The 17,675-nt window shown below is 44.3% G+C and overlaps 1 protein-coding gene and 1 pseudogene across 2 annotated transcripts in view; one reads left to right on the forward strand and one right to left on the reverse strand.

Annotated features, from left to right (window-relative positions):
- LOC144489456 (chloride channel protein 2-like) overlaps nt 1–17,675 on the reverse strand; it is a 563,382-nt gene that overhangs the window by 538,095 nt on the left and 7,612 nt on the right. The gene's annotated exons all lie outside the window — the stretch shown is intronic.
- LOC144491948 (U2 spliceosomal RNA) lies at nt 13,602–13,807 on the forward strand (annotated as a pseudogene).

Consider the following 17,675-nt stretch of genomic DNA (forward strand, 5'->3'; position numbering starts at 1 on the left):
TTCACAACTAAACCCTCTTATAGCTAGAAATGGGAGTGGTATACTAGGGGAGCGAATTTTTCCAACCACGTGAGAAGGGGGGGGGGGGGGGGGGTTAAGAGAACTACAAGCGCTAGCATCTGGGATTAGATCCCACAGATGAGAGAATTGGAGGTAGGAAAGTAAATTGCCCCCTCGAACAAAACAATTGCCAGATTTTCTTAGATTTGCAATACTAAAATATAACTGTCTACGTTCAAAGTACCTGCCGAGAACAAATGGAAATTACTTTTGATGATTTAAAAGTTCTGTCCCTCAAAAAGCTGACGAGGTTAGCGAAGGAACAGGAGTTAGAATTTTGCCCAAAAACCAGGAAACCTTAAGTTTTAAAATTAGCAGCTAGATAATGTGTGTGTGAACCTGGAGAGCTTGCAACAGGCAGCCCGACTTTAGCACAATCACGCACAGGACAGAGGCGGCTGGAGCTCAAATTCCAAGCGACGTAAAGAGAGAAAAAAGAATTAAAGAAAGAGAAAGAAGGGAGAGAGGAGTTTTCCAAAGAGCACAGCAAGAAAGGGAGATAAGAATAAGTGAGCTGCATAGTGACAGGTCCTCCATGACCTCTGAAGATCCCCCTAAGCTCAGTAATTCAGGTTTGTCCATTTAATCTGCAAGTTTAATGAGGAGGAGGCGGAAGTCCTCTTCATCTCATGTGGGAGAGTAGCTCAGCACATGAGGTAGTCAATGGAAAGCTGGACCGTGCTGAGGCAAAGTAAGCTACAGGCAAGGCTCACAAAGTTCACTTCCTGCTAGCTGGTGACAGTTCAGCAGGCTGAGGTTGCAAAGAAAGCTATTTGAAGTGCATACAAACTGGTGTCGGAGGTATACCATCAGAAATTCATTGCCTCCAAAAGGCAACAGAGCCAGACATGCATCGAATTTGAACAGCTGAAGCAGCTCATGTTTGATTGGTGGATACGAGCACTTGAGGTGAAGGCCATGTGCAAAAACCCTTCAAGAACTAATGCTCCTCAAAGAGTTCAAAAATCCTCTTCCTATAAACATGCACTTAGAGGAACAGAAAGTGGCAGGGGTCAGACAAGCAGCAATTCGGGCTGACAATTATGCATCTATCCCCAAGTCTTCATCCCAGAGGAAACCCTGCCCAAATCACTCCCCGCAGCCCAGAAAGAATAGGAGGTGAGAGAGTGTGTTCGGAAACTGAGCATTCATTGGAGAGAAGGGACAGCTGGAAACACAAGGACTCCTTAGACAAGAAACGATGTCGCTGAGCGAACAGTGAGGCTCGGAGGCTGTGCATTTCAATTGCTGCAAGGCTGGAAAGCTTTGTGCTGATGGTTGGAAGTGACAGGGAAAGCCATAGAATAGCTGTGTCCAGGGGAGGTGTGTTGTTGGGGAGGTTGGTGAAACATCAAGCGAGTGTGTAGGCGAGGGAAGTGGAGGGTGGTGAGTTTGAGGCACCGAGCAAGTGTGTTGTTGGGGGGAGGTTGGTGAGGCACCAAGCAATGTGTGTGGTTTGGGGGGTGGGGAGGGGAAGGTGGTGAGTGCGAGGCACTGAGCGAGTGTACGAGGCAGTGCGTGAATGCGTGGTACGAGTGGGAGTCTCCCTTAACACCCAATGTCAGGTTTTCACACTCTCTCGCACCACAACACCAACACATATCACACACACCCACCCAGTTGGCTTTATTACTCTTTTTAAACTTAATTTATTCTATGACATTGCTGTGCTTTTGCTCAGCAATTGCTTCTTTGCTTAAAAGCTCAACTTTTCTTTTTGAAATTCAGTTTATTGTTGTGCCAAATCTGATCTGAAATGTTATCAGCCCCTTGAGTGAGAAAAATATGCAAACATGGCCCCTCAAGCAAAAGGATTGGACAAGCCTGCCCTGGACAGTAGGAAGAAAGCTACAGGTGTGTCACATCACCATGTTAAAGCAGCAGCAAAGTGGACAAGCAGGTAACACGCTGTCAGATAGCAAACAAATGGAGGACCAAAGGGGCAGAGAGGGTGAATTAGAGGGAGGCCTTGGCAAAGCCCAAACTGAAACACCTACCGTCCAGTTAGTAAGCACAGAAACCACAGAGATATTAGACAGCATATTCAACCAGTAGGTACAGAATAAAAGTGACCCGGCAAGAACAGAGGATGCTGGAAATCTCAACAAGTCTGCTAGCATCTATCAGGAGAGAAACACAGTTAACGAGTTGCGAGTCCATAGACTCTTCGTCAGAACTGAAAAGGAGGGAGAATGTAGAAACTGAGCATGGTAATCTGGCAAGGCTGTCCACTGCGTTTAATAGTACCTGTAGAGACAGGTGGCACAGCGGTTAGCACTGCCGTCTCACAATGCCAGGGACCCGGATTCAATTCCGGCTTTGGTGACTGCCTGTGTGAAGTTTACACATTCTCCCCGTGTCTGCATAGGTTTCCTCCGGGTGCTCCGGTTTCCTCCCACTGTCCAAAGATGTGCCATGCTAAATTGCCCCTTAGTGTTAGGAGGATTAGCACAGTAAATACATAGGGTCATGGGGAGAGGGCCCGGGTGGCATTTGAGAAGGCTCGGTGGGCTGAATGGCCTCCTTCTGCACGGTAAGGATTCTATTATCTCTGCATTCACTCCTTGCAGGAGAAGAGAGAGACATGTGGGAGAGACTCCTCCCGTTAAACAGAATCCCTAAAGTTTATTCATCAGTGTCACAGTAAGGTTTACATTAACACTGCAATGAAGTTGCTGTGAAATTCCCCTAGTCGCCACACTCTGGTGCCTGTTTGGGTCAATGCACCTAACCAGCACGTCTTTCAGACTGTGGGAGGAAACTGGAGCACCCGGAGGAAACCCACGCAGACACGGTGAGAAAGTGCCAACTCCACACAGCCAGTGACCCAAGCTGGGAATCGAACCCGGGTCCCTGGCGCTGTGAGGCAGCAATGCTAACCACTGTGCCACCCTCCTATCTAGGTCCAGATAAACTGACCTGGGTTTGGGAGGAAATCAAATATATGCTGGAGCAAACATTAATCGAGCCCAGTAACAGCAGCTGGAGTCCCCCAGTTGTGCTCATGCCCAAGCAGGATGGCTCCACAAGGCTCTGCATTGATTACCAAAAGATTCATGCAGTAACCAAAGCCAACTCCTACCCACGTCCACAAGATTGCTCAGACAGAGTAGGTAATGCAGCCTACACAACTAGGCTTAAAGGGATACTGGCAAGTGCCTTTGACCACCCGAACAAAAGAGATCTTTGTCATCCTAACTCCATGTGGGCTATACCCGTGTCAAGTCATGCCATTTGAACTCAGAAATGCTCCAGTCACCTTCCAAAGGCTGATAAACCAGCTAGTGACAGGCCTATCCAAATGTGTAGTGTACTTGGATAACCTACTAGTGCATAGGAACACATGGGAAAGTCACCTAGAACAACTGGAGGTCCGCTTCCAAAGATTACAATCAGCTGACCTAAAGGTCAGCATCACAAAAAGAGAGTTCGCCAAGGCTCACGTGATCTCAGGTGGTGGTGGATCAAGGACAAGTAGTGCCCAGAGCTGCAAAGCTACAGGAAGTGGTAAATTTTTCCCATCTCCACAATAAAAAACAATGAGTTCCCTAGGGACATGTGGTCAGTGCCACAACTTTGTCCCTAACATCAATACTATCAGACCTATTACAGAAACAGATAGATGGTGAGATGCCATTTTGAGAAGCCAAAAGATGTTCCAGCAAATGAGCCAGTGTTAGCAGCTCCAGACTTCATCAAAGCATTTAAAGTAGCCATCAATGCTGGAGACCTCGAGCAGGGTCAGGTAAGTTGAATCATGCATGCGGAGACCAATCGGGTACTTCTCCAAGAAACTGAACAAACACAAGAAACACTGCTTCACTGTGGAGAAAAAAAAGACTCAAACACTTTGGGATAAATGTCTGAAATGGCCACACAGACATTAGTCTATACAGACCGCAACCCTTTAATCTTGGCAGAATTAATTCCAAACCAAAAATGGGAAGCTTTCATTAGAGTTTGTTCTTCCAACCATATCACTTAAAAAAACACCCACATTTCAGTGAAAAATGTGACTATAGATGCCCTGTCCAGTGTTTAAAATCAGCATAGGAACAACATTTCAAACCTCACTTGAACAGGCCCAACGGGAGTTAAAAAGGACCATGTGAGAGGCTGAATGAATGTGTGTATGAGTTTTGCTTATTATCTTATTAATGTTATTTGTGCTTTTTCCTCCAGCACTGTAAAGAGACAAGAGTGAATCTCATTTCTCTCTGTCTGGTATGCAAGTGTTATGAGGATGTGCTTTTAACAAGAAAAAACAAGTTTGAATGCCCTGTTTCTGGCCAGATTTTAATAAACTGTAATCCCATTAAGACGAGAGACTGCCAGCCAGTAGTATACACAATCTGCATTCCACCACAAGTGGGTTAAAAAGGAATGGGCTCTCAAGGATCAGATTCTCAACACCCACCTCTCCTGGGGAGCTTGAAAGTCCCCCAACTCTGAAGTTATTGCTGAGAGAAGAAGTGGATGAAGAATGCTGCCCTTTGTCATTGCTGATAAGACGATCCAGGGACAGAACCTTCAATGAATTGCATCAATTTTGTATTTGAAAAGATCTACAATTCAATCCCTGGCAGGTCCGAACTTTGCCACCAGCAAGGACAGAATTTCAACTAGCCTGGTAAACAAAAAGGGGGACAAGCAGGATTCCAATTCCCGATGAACGTCCAGTAACCCCCTGCTCAACGCACAATCAGGCGAAGACAGAACATTGTGATGCCCTCACAGAGGAAGAGTCAGCCCACACTTACATTCCAGAACTAAAAGTAAGTACTGGACACTCGAGACATTTTTTCATGAATTCAGTCCTTCTTTTCTTCTATTGAATTGTTTGACAGAACTTCCTTGGAGGTAGCTTTTGACCTCTTTAGGAGTCACAGCCTGGGAAGCAGTACATTTATTTTTCTGTGCCAACTGATTAAAAGCAAAGCAAACCATTAAGCATCTCCAAGATTTCATGAGCAAGTTTATTGCTAAGGAATTTACCCTTCAGCTTTATCTGGAAGAAATCCAGCAAGCTCTTAGACCAATGTTTAGAAGCAGTTATAGTTCATAAAAACTCGAGCATAAAAGTGATAACAGCCAGCTTTTCATATCTTCCCTTAAATAGATAAAAGTGATCAAATTCCATCCGGTCCTATGTAGATTTTAAAAACCTCACACAAAAAAAAGAGAGCAAAATTAAGCCCGAATGGGGGACATAAAACAGGGAATTGGACCGGATATGGAGTTTACTGGAACTGAAAGTGGGACAGAGCACAGAACAGGTGGCAAGCATGGCATGGCTCACGATCTATCCTAGCCCCAAGTCTAATCTTATCCCTAAAAACCCGTCTTTGCACATTATGGGAGCAATTCTCCCAGCTCGCTGCGTTGCTTTTGTAGAGCAGTGGGCCAGGAGATTCAAGGAGGCCGTTTCGCGGGCTTCCCGCTGGGTGCCTCAGCCTCCACATGTCTCCAAGCACCGGATTTCCTGCGCTGTCATCTCCATGCCAGAAATTGGTGCAGAGCTGCATAACTTATTAAACGATAATATAATTTGCATTTCATTAGCGAGCCCGGGACTGAAGTCTCCGGACCCGCCAGCCCCCCTCCCCCCCGGAGTGTTTCACTCCATTAGGGTTTACAACAGCTCCCCACTTGTGGGGAGCTGGTGACCCAACCCCGCTGGAGTGAAGGGGGCTATCGAGGCCCCCCAGAGGGTCGAGGGATATGATGGGGGTCGCCTCGAGCATTGCCAGCTTGGCAATGCCAACCTCGACCCCTGCCCAAGGGGCAAAGTGTCAATGCTCAGGGGGCATGCTGACACTGCCCACCAGGCATCGGACAGTGCCTAATGGTGGGGAGGTGATCAATGGGGGTGGGTGGTCCCGCTGCCACTCTGCACTGTGATCAGTGACAGAGGGAGGGAGGCCAACAGTGCGGGGCTACTGAGCGTGCGCCAATCTCGGCGCTGACAGATCGGCGCATACACAGTGGTCCGCTCAGCGCTATGCTGCCGGCCTTTCCAACGGGAATAGGCTCCATCCACAGCTTTTTTGCGTGAATCACATGAGGGCACTCTGCAGCACACAAGAGTGTGGGAGATTCATTTTGAAAATCCCGCTGTAAAAACCAATACGTTTACTTCAGTTTTCACACGAATTCAACACTTGGAATTCTTTGGGGAGAAGCGCTCCCTCACATTCCTAATCCTGACATTCTCATAATAAGATTACCCAAGAAGAGTATTTAAATATCAGCTGCAAGTACAGATGTTGCATTAAGTGTGAACTGAAAACTTATCTGTGTTATAACATATTATCAAGGGAGTCCCATATCATCTGCCGCTTTCAACTAGCAGGGAAGCCAACCGGCCAGAAAAGGCATACTAAATTTCAAAGACCTCCTCCCATCGAAGCTCTTTTTGGGCCTGGAAGAGCAGGAGTACTCCCATTGTGATCTACCAGGAGTCCTTGAACATCCTCATCTGCAGCTACCACCCCCACAACCCGAACCGCGTGAGGAATCACCAGCACTCCCCAATGTGATTACAATTACCCTGGAACCTCCACCTATCGACTGCCAGGGATTATTTCTCGAGTCCTGAAAGCAACCAAATTCCTGTTCTGCCCACTGGCTAGTTCGTGCCAAAGGTCCAGGAGATTTTATTTAAATGAGGCTGCAGTGTTAAGCTTGACAGAGCCACTACATCCACAACTGTCTACGTACTGACAAATTATCATTTTAATATCAAATGCATTTCAGTTTTGCTTGTGGCTTGATAGATACTCTGGAAGGCCATTTACTCCATTTGGCTATGGCATCATGTATTATAAGTCATGGGTCTAAATGGAGACCAAAGCTACTTTTATATCGTAGACTAGACCTTGACAGCAAATCAATTATATTAATATAGCATCATAAAATATCCTAAAGGTGCTGCACAGGAATGTTTGGAGCAAAATGCAACATTGAGCCACCTATAGGGATCACATGAGATAACCAAGAGCGTGGTCAGTGGGGTAGGTTTCAAGTGTGTTAAAGAGGAGAAGGAGGTAAAAAGGCAGAGAAATTAGGAAACTCCAGAGCTTAGGGCTTCGGCAGGCTGAAGGTGCAGCCATCAATGGTGGAACAATTAAAATCAGGGATGGGATAATGGTTACCAAATTTGTTGATGACACAAAGATACGTAAGGAGGCAAACTGTGAAGAGGACATATGCAGGCTACAATGAGATATAGATAGGTTCAGTGAGTCGGCAAAGACATGGCAAATGAGTCTAATGTGGGAAAGTATGTGTCCATTTTGACAGGAAGAATTTTTTAAAAATCTCATTATCCAAATGGTGAGAGATTACAAAGCTTTGAGATGCAGAGGGCTCCGAGTGTTCCAGTGCATGAATTGCAAATGGCTAGTATGCATACACAGCAAGTAATTAGGAAAGCTAATAAAATGTTATCATTTATTGTGAGGGGAATTGAATGCAAAAGTATGGAGGCTATGCTTCAGATATAAAACCACATCTGAAGCGCTGTGTACAGTATTGGCCACCTAATTCAAGGGAATATGTAAATACTTTGCAAGCAGTTCAGAGGTTTACCAGAATAATGCCTGGAATGGGTGGGTTGTCTTATGAGGAAAGGCTGGACAGGTTAGGCTTGTATCTGCTAGAGTTTAAAAGAGTAAGAGGCGACTTGATTGCAACACACAAGATCCTGAGGGCTCTTGGCAGGGTGAATGTGGAAAGGATGTTTAAACATAAGAATGAGAATTTTAAAAGCAAGATATTGCCTGCTTGGGAGCCAATTTAAGTCAAGTAGAGGGTGATAGGTGAACTGGAGTTGATGCAAGTTGAGAAACAGGCGGCAGAGTTTAGATAATCTCAAGTTTACAGAGGATAGAATGTGGGAGATCAGCCATGAGTGTGTTGGAAGAGTCAAATCTGGATGGTCACAAAGGGGCAGCACGATGACTCAGTGGTTAGCTCTGTGCCTCACAGCACCAGGACCCAGGGTCGATTCCGGCCTTGGGTAACTGTGCAAACTCCACACAAACAAACATTCTCCTCGTGTCTGAGTGGGTTTCCTCCGGGTGCCCTGGTTCAAGGGTCCGGTAGATTGACCATTCTAAATTGTCCCTTAGTTCCAAGATATGTAGGTCAGGGGGATTAGTGGGATAGATATGTGGGGTTACAGAAATAGTGTCTGGGTACGATGCACTGTTGGAGAGTTGGTGCAGACTCAATGGGCCAAATGGCCTCCTTCTGTAACTGTAGGGATTCTATGATATGGTTTCAGCAGCTGATAAGCCGAGACAAGCTGCAGTTACAGAAGGGGAAACAGGCAGACTTAGTGATGACATAGATAAGAGATCTCTGCGTCAAATATAACAGCAAAGTTTAGGCTCAGCCTAATGAAAGGTAGAACGATGATTGGAGAGCAGACCGAAAACAATTACTTCAGTCTTCCCAACATTTAATTAGAGGAAATAACTAACTGTGCTGTCACTTGTGGGAGCTGGTCTTCCTGTAAATGGATAGCACTATGTGGTTTGCTATTGCAGTCACTTAGAGATGAATTGCGATGTTCTAGCCAGTACCCTTGCAAAGTACTGATGTCAGATACTCCAATCAGAGAGAATGTGCAGTTGTGTTGACATTTTGATTTTATCATTTGTAATGTCAATGCAACAATTTGCTGATGACACTGGAATATACATTCACTGGCCTCAGGAGGCAGATAGATATGGCAAACAAAGTAGGCCTTAAAAAATCCAGCTGGTTCATTCTCACGTTGCCATCAGATATGCAAGAGCTGCATTAAGTGGCTGCAAAGCAACACAAGAGCTGTGGATGAGAAAAATATCAGCCATGATCGAATTGCGGGGCAGACTCGATGGGCCGAGTGGCCTAATTCTGCTCCTACGTCTTATGGTCTAAGAGCTAACATTAATGCATAAAAGCTGATTTTTTAAAACTTCAGTACCGCAGCCGAATGCCAGCTAAATTATGTGGCGATAAAGCTGCAATATGATAAATGTTTTAAGTTTGGTATTATATAAAAGCTTAATGTGTGCAAGTCCAAGGTTTAAGATACCTGCATTTGGTATTTTGTGCTGACATATACCACTTTGTTTGCCTGAAGCATAATCACCAGTAATTAAGAATTCCAGCATTTTGTGGTGAGCAATGAGACTGTTCATCTCCTGATGAGATTATCAAGCGATTTGAACTGTGCTGATCACAAAAGATCCAAAAAGTCAGAACAAAACCTGGCTGTTAATGGTACATCGTGGCAATGTAATAAATACTCAAATGAAAAATAATAAAAGGGCAGCACAGTGGTCAGCACTGCTGCCTCACAGCACCAGGAACCTGGGTTCAATTCCAGCCTTGGGTGACTGACTGTTTGCACCTTCTCCTTACTTCTGCGTGTGTTTCCTCCGGTGCTCCGGTTTCCTCCCACAGTCCAAGGATACACAGGTTAGGTGGATTAGCCATGGTAAAAGTGCGGGGTTATGGAGATGGGGAGGAGGGGAGGGCCTGGGTGGGATGCTCTTTCGGAGAGTCGGTGCAGACTTGATGGGCTAAATGGCCTCTTTTCTGCACTGTCAGGATTCTATGGCAATTGTAGAAGGAAACATAATCACAAAAAAGGAAAATGTATAACAGTATTGTTGTCACAAAGCAATAAATAATATTCAGCATCTCTGAATATAGACAAAAACTGAAAATGCTGGAAAATCTCAGCAGGTCTGACAGCATCTCTGGAGAGAGAATAGAGCTAACGTTTTGAGTCTGGATGACCCTTTGTCAGGGCTGAAGATAATGGAATATCGGAAGATATTTATACTGTTAGGGTGAGGAGGAGGGTTGGCAAAGATAACATAGGCAAATAGACAAAGGGAATGTAACTGGTGCTGCTCATGGCTAAGAAGGGAGCTGATAGTGGCCATTAAGAGATCAGAATGTATAAATGGCAGAACAAAGGTAGACAGTGTGTCAAAGGACAACCTGAAACAGGTAACGGGTGTCCCGAGTTGAGTGAGGGTGAAAGATGGAAAGCGAGATTTTTTAAAAGGTGGAAAAATGAGACCATGAAAAGAAATGAAAATAAGAAATAAGATAAAATGAAATGGGGTGAAGGTGGAGGAGAGAGTTCATGGTCTGAAGTCGTTGAACTCAATGTTAGTCCAGAAGGTTGTAAAGTGCCTAATCGGAAGATGAGGTGCTGTTCCGCCAGTTTATGTTGGGCTTCACCGAAACATTGCAACAGGCCAAAGATGGACATGAGCGCAGGGTGGTGTGTTGAAATGGTAAGCGACAGGAAGGTCTGGGTCCTGCTTGCAGAAGACCGATGGTGTTCTGAAAAGCTATCATCTGCATTTGGTCTCTCCGATGTAGAGTAGACCGTGCTGGGAGCAGCGAATGCAATAGACCAGCTAAAAGGAGGTGCACGCGAAACGCTGCTTCACCCTGAAATGAATGTTTAGACCCTTGGATGGTGAGCAGAGAGAAGCTACAAGGGCAGGTGTTGCACCTTTGCGATTGCATGAGAAGGTGCCATGGGCAGGGGGTGAGGTGTTGGGTGTGATGGAGGAGTGGACCAGGGTATCCTGGAAGGAATGGCCCCTGTGGAATGCTGACAAGCAGGGGGTGGGGGGGGGGGGGGGGGGGGGGGGTGTTTGGTGGTGGCATCATGCTGGAGTTGGCGGAAATGGCGGAGGATAATCCTTTGAATGTGGAGGCTGGTGGGGTGAAACGTGAGGACAAGGGGGACCCTATCCTGGTTCTGGAAGGGAGGAGAGGCGGGTAAACAGTGGCATGGGAGATGGGTCAGAAATACTTCAGAGCCCTGTCATCCACAGTGGGTAGGAAACTACAATTAAAAGACATGTCAGCAGCATCATTTTAGAAAGTGACATCAGGGGAACAGATGCAATGAAGGCAAAGGAACTGAGATAATGGGATGGAATCTTTACAAGGTGTGGGGTGTGAAGAGCTGTAACTGAGGTAGCTGTGGGCTATCACCAGAAATGGAGACAGAGAGGTGAAAGAAGGCAAGTGGCAAAGATAAACCTTGTGAAGATGATAGAAGGGTGGAAATTGGAAGCGAAATTCATAAATTTTTCCAGGTCCAGACAAGAGCATGAAGTGGCACCAAAATAGTTGCCAATGTACCAGTAAAAGAGTTGTGGGAGGGGGCCATGGGAGGACTGGAACAGGGAATGTTCCACATAACCCTTGAAGAGACAGGCATAACTGAGACCCATGCAGGTACCCATAGCCACATCTTTTACTTGGAGGAAGTGAGACAAGTTAAAGGAGAAATTGTTGAGTGAGACAGAGGAGTGGTGGTGGATGGGGATTCTTCAGGCCTCTGTTTGAGGAAGAAGCGGAGAGCTCTTGAGCCATCCTGGTGGGGAATGGAGGTGTAGAGGGATCGGACATCCATGGTGAGGAGAAAGCGGTTTGGGCCAGGGAACTGGAAGTTGTTGATATGATAGGGCATTGGAGGAATTGCGGATGTAGGTGGGAAGGGGCTGAACAAGAGGAGAGGGGATGGAGTCAAGATAGTTTCAGATTCCAGCAGCCGCTGTAATTTGCTTTTATCCTCAAATGTAGGGTTCTACTGGTTTCAAATTGAGCACTTGCCATAAAATCTTCTGATTGGCATATTTGTTCAAAATCCACAAATATTAACTTACATTTGATTATGCAAGTTAAAGAATCTCACACACGTCAAGGTCACAGGACAATTAAACGCCATATACAGTAGTAAATTAATCCAAAAAGAATGGGAGTGCTGAAGTCCAGAGGGTTAGTTTCCATAATTAGAAACAAGTTTAGACTCAAGATCTGAGCCCTTTCTAACAACAGAGAGAGTTGTTCAATCAACAATTGAAACATTTGGAGACAAAGTTGAAATCTGAAAAGATGTGGAATTTAAGAAAAAAGTGAACACAGTACAAGAGTAAAAGGAACAAACAACATAGTGCATTTTTAAAAAAGCTGATGAAAGTTTTATTGCTGTGGTGAAAATTCGAGTTATTGCCTTGTTGAAGTTTGAAGTGTAATTAGATAACATATACTTTAAAGAAGGGGCTGTTCCATTGTCTGTGTATTAATTTCCACCAATGTATTTGATTTCCAACAGCTCAGTTAAGAGCTGGTGTTTAGGCAGCAATTGCAAGCATTTCAGCCAATTTATGGGCTATTTCCCTCTCAAGACCCACGGCTCTCGTGTCACTATTTTTCCTTTCAACTTGCATCTTTTTTCTGCCTCTTAAAGTTCGCCCCTCCCCTACACTTGTACCCCTGTAATCTTGTCCCTTTAGTTTGCCGTCAGTTGATTTTAATTTCACTTTTACGACAAAACTCAGCTTTTTTGCATTTTAACTTTATTTTAACTGAATTTGCTTCATAATATTCACATTGTCTTAAATTTTAGCTTGCAACTTTAAAAACACCCAGTCTGTAACTCAACAGAATATTTTTTCTATAGTCTACAGTACCTCAAATCACCAGTATATCAGAATGTATTTTTCTATACTGTACCATATCCATCATCAGTATATCACAATGTATTTTCGATACTGCATAGTACCCCAGTTACTAGTATAACACAGGATGTATTTTTCTATGCTATATAATACCCCAGTCACCAGTATATCACAGAATGTATTTTCTATGCAGTACCTCATTCAAATAGAGCAGAATTACCAAAACCCATAATGTGAATGTATAGAATTGGAGGAATGTTCCCTCTTTATGGAGTGCCAAACACCAACATAAACAATTAGCCAAGTCTCTATTACCATTTTGGCAGCTTTAACCCCACTGTTAGGCTCATTATCTGAGCAGTGTATTACTTTCTAAATAGTGTAAATTAAAGACAAAAAATATTTCACAGTCCATCAAATGCTTCAGATTATGGTCAAACAGGGACTCCCCTTTATAAAATAAAGATGACATTAAATATTGATATTGACAGAATGCAACTGTATTGATTTTATACATGCCCATAGTGGGGGTGTTGAACAGACAATATTGGATTGACACCCATTCTGACCTGTCCCTGACTTCTCTTTGTCTTGACTTCAATGGAGGGTGAAATCAGACAGGGCGTGTAATGGCCAATCTGGCATTACCTGGTTTATGTCGCACGAACTTGAAAGTTTGATTAGTTGGCTATAATTGTTGCAGCTATTAAAGATGCAAGATTAAAAACTAGAAGAAATTCCAAAGAGCTTTGTCCCAGGACGTGCCCAAGTGAGTGACTCAAACAGCCTGGGGCAGTTGTATATATTCTATTTACATAAGTGCAGCTCTAATGGGAAAAGGATTGCTATTAGCTGGAGTTTCTGACAAGAAGCCACTTCAAAAACTAATCCTGAAATATTTGTAAAAGACTGGCGCAACATGTGCAGATTGGCATTTGTCTGCCAGTTTAAACAGGAAGTGCTCTATGAAAGGGAAGAATGTACAGGCCAAACTCTTGTGCTCTGGCTGGTGGTGAGGTTGGAGGCAGGAAAGGTATTTACTTGGGTGTGATCGCTTCTCGGCCTTTTGGCCAAGATCAAGTGTAGTATGGTCGGCAGCCCATGGTCGGCCGCGCTTGGTTGAGATCATTGGGTTGCACTGAAGCTTCATATGTTTCATATGAAGCAATTTTTTAAAGCGACATCTCGGCCTTTTGGCTAAGATGCAAATGAGCTCAAGTCTTGGAGGAGGAACCTCCCCCTTCTCCAATCAGTTTGGCTCATGTAGATCAGGCCCAGGACAGGGTGGTTTGGTCGCTCGCCCTGTCTTGTCAGCCTGGATCTGAAATGTCTCAACTTGTTGAGACTCTGAATTGGATTTGATTTGATTGAATTGGAAAAGTATTTTTTTTTAAATTTACTTGGGTGAGATGGTGCCATACTGGAATCCCACTATCCTCCCTCTTCCACCAGAATTGAGTTCTGGGAGGAAAGGCCTATGGTCAACCTTCCCCAAGCTCCCCCTTATCCCCACAACTGCTAACAATTGAGGCCTTAAGTGGCCAATTAAGGACCTCATCCTACTACTGCTGGCATTAATCCAGCTGCAGGTCGGCCTGTCACCATGTAGTGCACAGAGCAGGTAAAACTGTGCCTAGCTCATCAGCTCCAAGGTGGAGGGATTCTATGATCAAATACACTCAGTGCCTGATTGAGGGACTCGACATCAGGAAAGGGTGGGCCGACAGAGCCACCCCAGTACCCTCACTGCCAACCCTCTTGCAGCCCTCTTCCCAAGGCCCTTACCCAAGAAACCTGCTCCCCCACCCCATCAACAGCTTAGCTGTGGCCTGGGTTGCTTCACAATCCTGGGACTCCAGTGCTTGTCCTTCTGGCAACAGCCACCACCTCCCCCGGTGGTGCTGCTGAGCACAAGAGTTGCCAGCCTCTGATTATCTGGCAACTCTGAAGAGGCAAGGCATCCATTTCCAGGGTCTTGTTTCCAGGGGAAGGCCCACCACTGCTTGACTGGGTTGTGGTCTGGCAGTCCTTCCTGAAAAGTTACAATGCAGGTCTCTCAGTGGCTCTCCAGCCAGTAGGCAAGAACCTTGGCACCTCAGGAAAACTCCACCCACAGAATCAGTTAAAAGATGCTAAACAGGATTCCAAACCAGGACTATTAAATTATTATGCATGTCATTTTCTTTTCATTAAAAATAATTTTACAATGCAGTCTGGCTGGTGACTTCTGCCTTCCAGAGTGGGCCAGAATTAATAATTACAGACAGATTAACCAAGAGTAATGTAACCTTGCAAGTCACAGAAGATGCAGCTTTCTTTACAGAAAATAAGCTTTACAAAAAAATATACCTGGGAGAAATTGTGACAGATAGACTCAAAGCAAAAGTGTCAATCAGATCAGGCTGAACTATCAGAATATCAATTACAATTACTGTCCTAATTCTCCCAAGTGTAGTTTGTACTACATTGTCGGACTGTGAAAGTGCTCAGAAACGTCAGCCAAGGATTTATCAAAGAATCAAGGGCCTAATTGGGTCTACGGATTATGCCCATCACCTTGCTAAATTCATTTGTAATTGGACAATATTGGCACAATATTATGTGAAGTCACTTTTAAAAAGTACATGCAAGTCCCAAAAAGATACCATAAACATAAGCATAACAAAAGATAAAAGAGTTTAAAATGTGCGAACAGTAGGTGGCTATTTGACAAAGAATAAGAATGTTGTAACTGGAACATATTAGTGGCATTCAGAAAAGGTCACAAACTTAAGAACTAAAGTTCAGCAATTTACTTCCAGAACCTTTGGCACACCTCATATGAATATTGGGAACATAATTAGACCCTTCGAGCCAACTCTACCATTCAATTAGATCCTGGTCCAACTCCCTTTACCTGCTCCATTTCCTACAATAAATGTATTTTTGTTATCGAAGGGTATCAGAGTCGTGAAAGCTCCAATTTTCCCAACATCCACATCATTTTGAAGGTGGGTTCCAGGTTTCAATTACCATTTGTCAGGAACCTTGCTCCTGAATGATCTCAAGATTATGCTCTCTTGTTCTTGATACACCCACCAAAGAAACAGTTTTTCAGTAACATGCCAAGTGTACAGCACGGGAACAGTCCAGATGGCCCAATTTGTCTAAACCTACATTGATGATTCGCATGAACCCAGACCACAGCGTAAATATTCTATTCCTTTCTCTCCCAGCTGTTTATCTAGATTTCCCTTACAGGTATCGATGCTATTTGCCTCAACCAACCCTTGCCATAGCAGCCTCCACATTCTTACCATTCTCTGGGAAAGGAGTTTCTCCTGATTTCCCTATTGGGTTTATTAATGGCTCTTATATTTATGACCTCTAGTTTTGGACCACCACTGGCCTCATCGCTGCTTGACAGTTTGTGGCCCGGCAGTCCTTCCTGAAAAGGGAAAATATTTCTTACATCCATCCTATAAAACCCCTTCATTATCTTAAAGACCTTAACCAGGTCACCACTCAAACTTGTTTTTTCTCAAAGAGAGCGCCAGCCTATTTGCAGTCTTCCCTGATGTACTTATAGCCTTTCAGTTATGATATTGTTCTTGTAAAACCTTCTGCACTTTTCCCTATGCCACTATATCCTTTTATAATAGAACGGCCCACAGTACTCCAAAAGTGGCCAAAACAAGATTAGATATAACTTTAACAATTTATCTGTTTTTTTAGTTCTATCCCTCTGCAAATTAAGTCCAGTGATTGTTATTTTGAATGAATTTATTAAGTTTGTCACTACTTTTCATGATTTGTGTTTTTGTAGCTGCAAATTCCTCTACTCCATTTATGAGGCTAAGGAAATTTGGCACGTCTGCCACGGCTCTCACCAACTTTTACAGGTGCACCATAGTAAGCATTCTTTCCCATTGTATCACAGCTTGGTATGGCTCCTGCTCTGCCCAAGACCGCAGGGAACTACAAAGGATCTTGAACGAAGCCCAGTCCAAAACACAAACCAGCCTCCCATCCACTGACTGTCTACGCTTCCCACTGCCTCGAAAAAGCAGCCAGCATAATCAAGGACCCCATGCACCCTGGACATTCTCTCTTCCAGCTTCTTCCATCGGGAAAAGTCTGAGGTCACGTACCAATCGACTCAAGAACAGCTTCTTTCCTGCTGCCATCAGACTTTTGGATGGACCTAGCTTATATTAAGTTGATCTTTCTCTACACCCTAGCTATGACTGTGACATTACATTCTGCACATTCTCCTTTCCTTCTCTATGAACGGTATGCTTTGTCTGTATAGCACGCAAGAAACCATACTTTTCACTGTATACTTATACATGTGACAATAATCAAATTTATTTTTCTTCCAACCAAATTTCATCATTTCGCACTTAGCCACATTGAAATGAATTTGCCAATTACATACTCTTTGTGCAAGCTTATTATATGTTCTGCATTTTGCTGCATTCTTCATTTGTATTAACTATACCATTCAATTTTGTGCTGTCTGTAAATTTTAAATTTACTTTTGAGAGCCCAAGCCATTCACGCAAACGGTGAACATCATCCCAATATTGAACCCTGTGAAACACCACTTCCCATCTTTTACCACCCCGAGAACCCCCCTTTAACAAACGCACTGTTTTGTAGCTAATTTGCTATCTTGTAAAAGAGTCATACGGTCTTGTTTCTCTCTCTGCAGATGCTGCCAGACCTGCTGAGTTTATCCAGCACTTTGTCTTGGTTTCCGATTTCTACATCCTGTCCCTGACTTCACAAGCTAGGACTTCAGTTACGAGTCTATGTGGTGTATTGAAGGCCTTCTGAAAATCTATGATTACTGCATTAACCTGGTCTACTCTTCTTGTTATTTCTTCATTAAGCATGGCCGAACCTTTTGAAATCTGCACTGACTGATTGGTTTTTAGGGGCAAAATTCTATGTTCCCCCAGCAGTGGGTTTCAGACATTGGGACAGGGGAGTTGGGCAAGCCTAAAATTCCTCAGGTGGCCCTCACACCGAGCTCCTACCCGCCCAACATCTCCATACACTCGGTCGGGTGAGGCCTAAACTGGCCCACAGTCCATCTTTTCCCCAATTGAGGCCCTTAAATGGCCAGTTAGTGACCACTTA

Source organism: Mustelus asterias, chromosome 3 (genome assembly GCF_964213995.1).
Source record: "Mustelus asterias chromosome 3, sMusAst1.hap1.1, whole genome shotgun sequence".
In the NCBI taxonomy this organism is placed as follows: domain Eukaryota; kingdom Metazoa; phylum Chordata; class Chondrichthyes; order Carcharhiniformes; family Triakidae; genus Mustelus; species Mustelus asterias.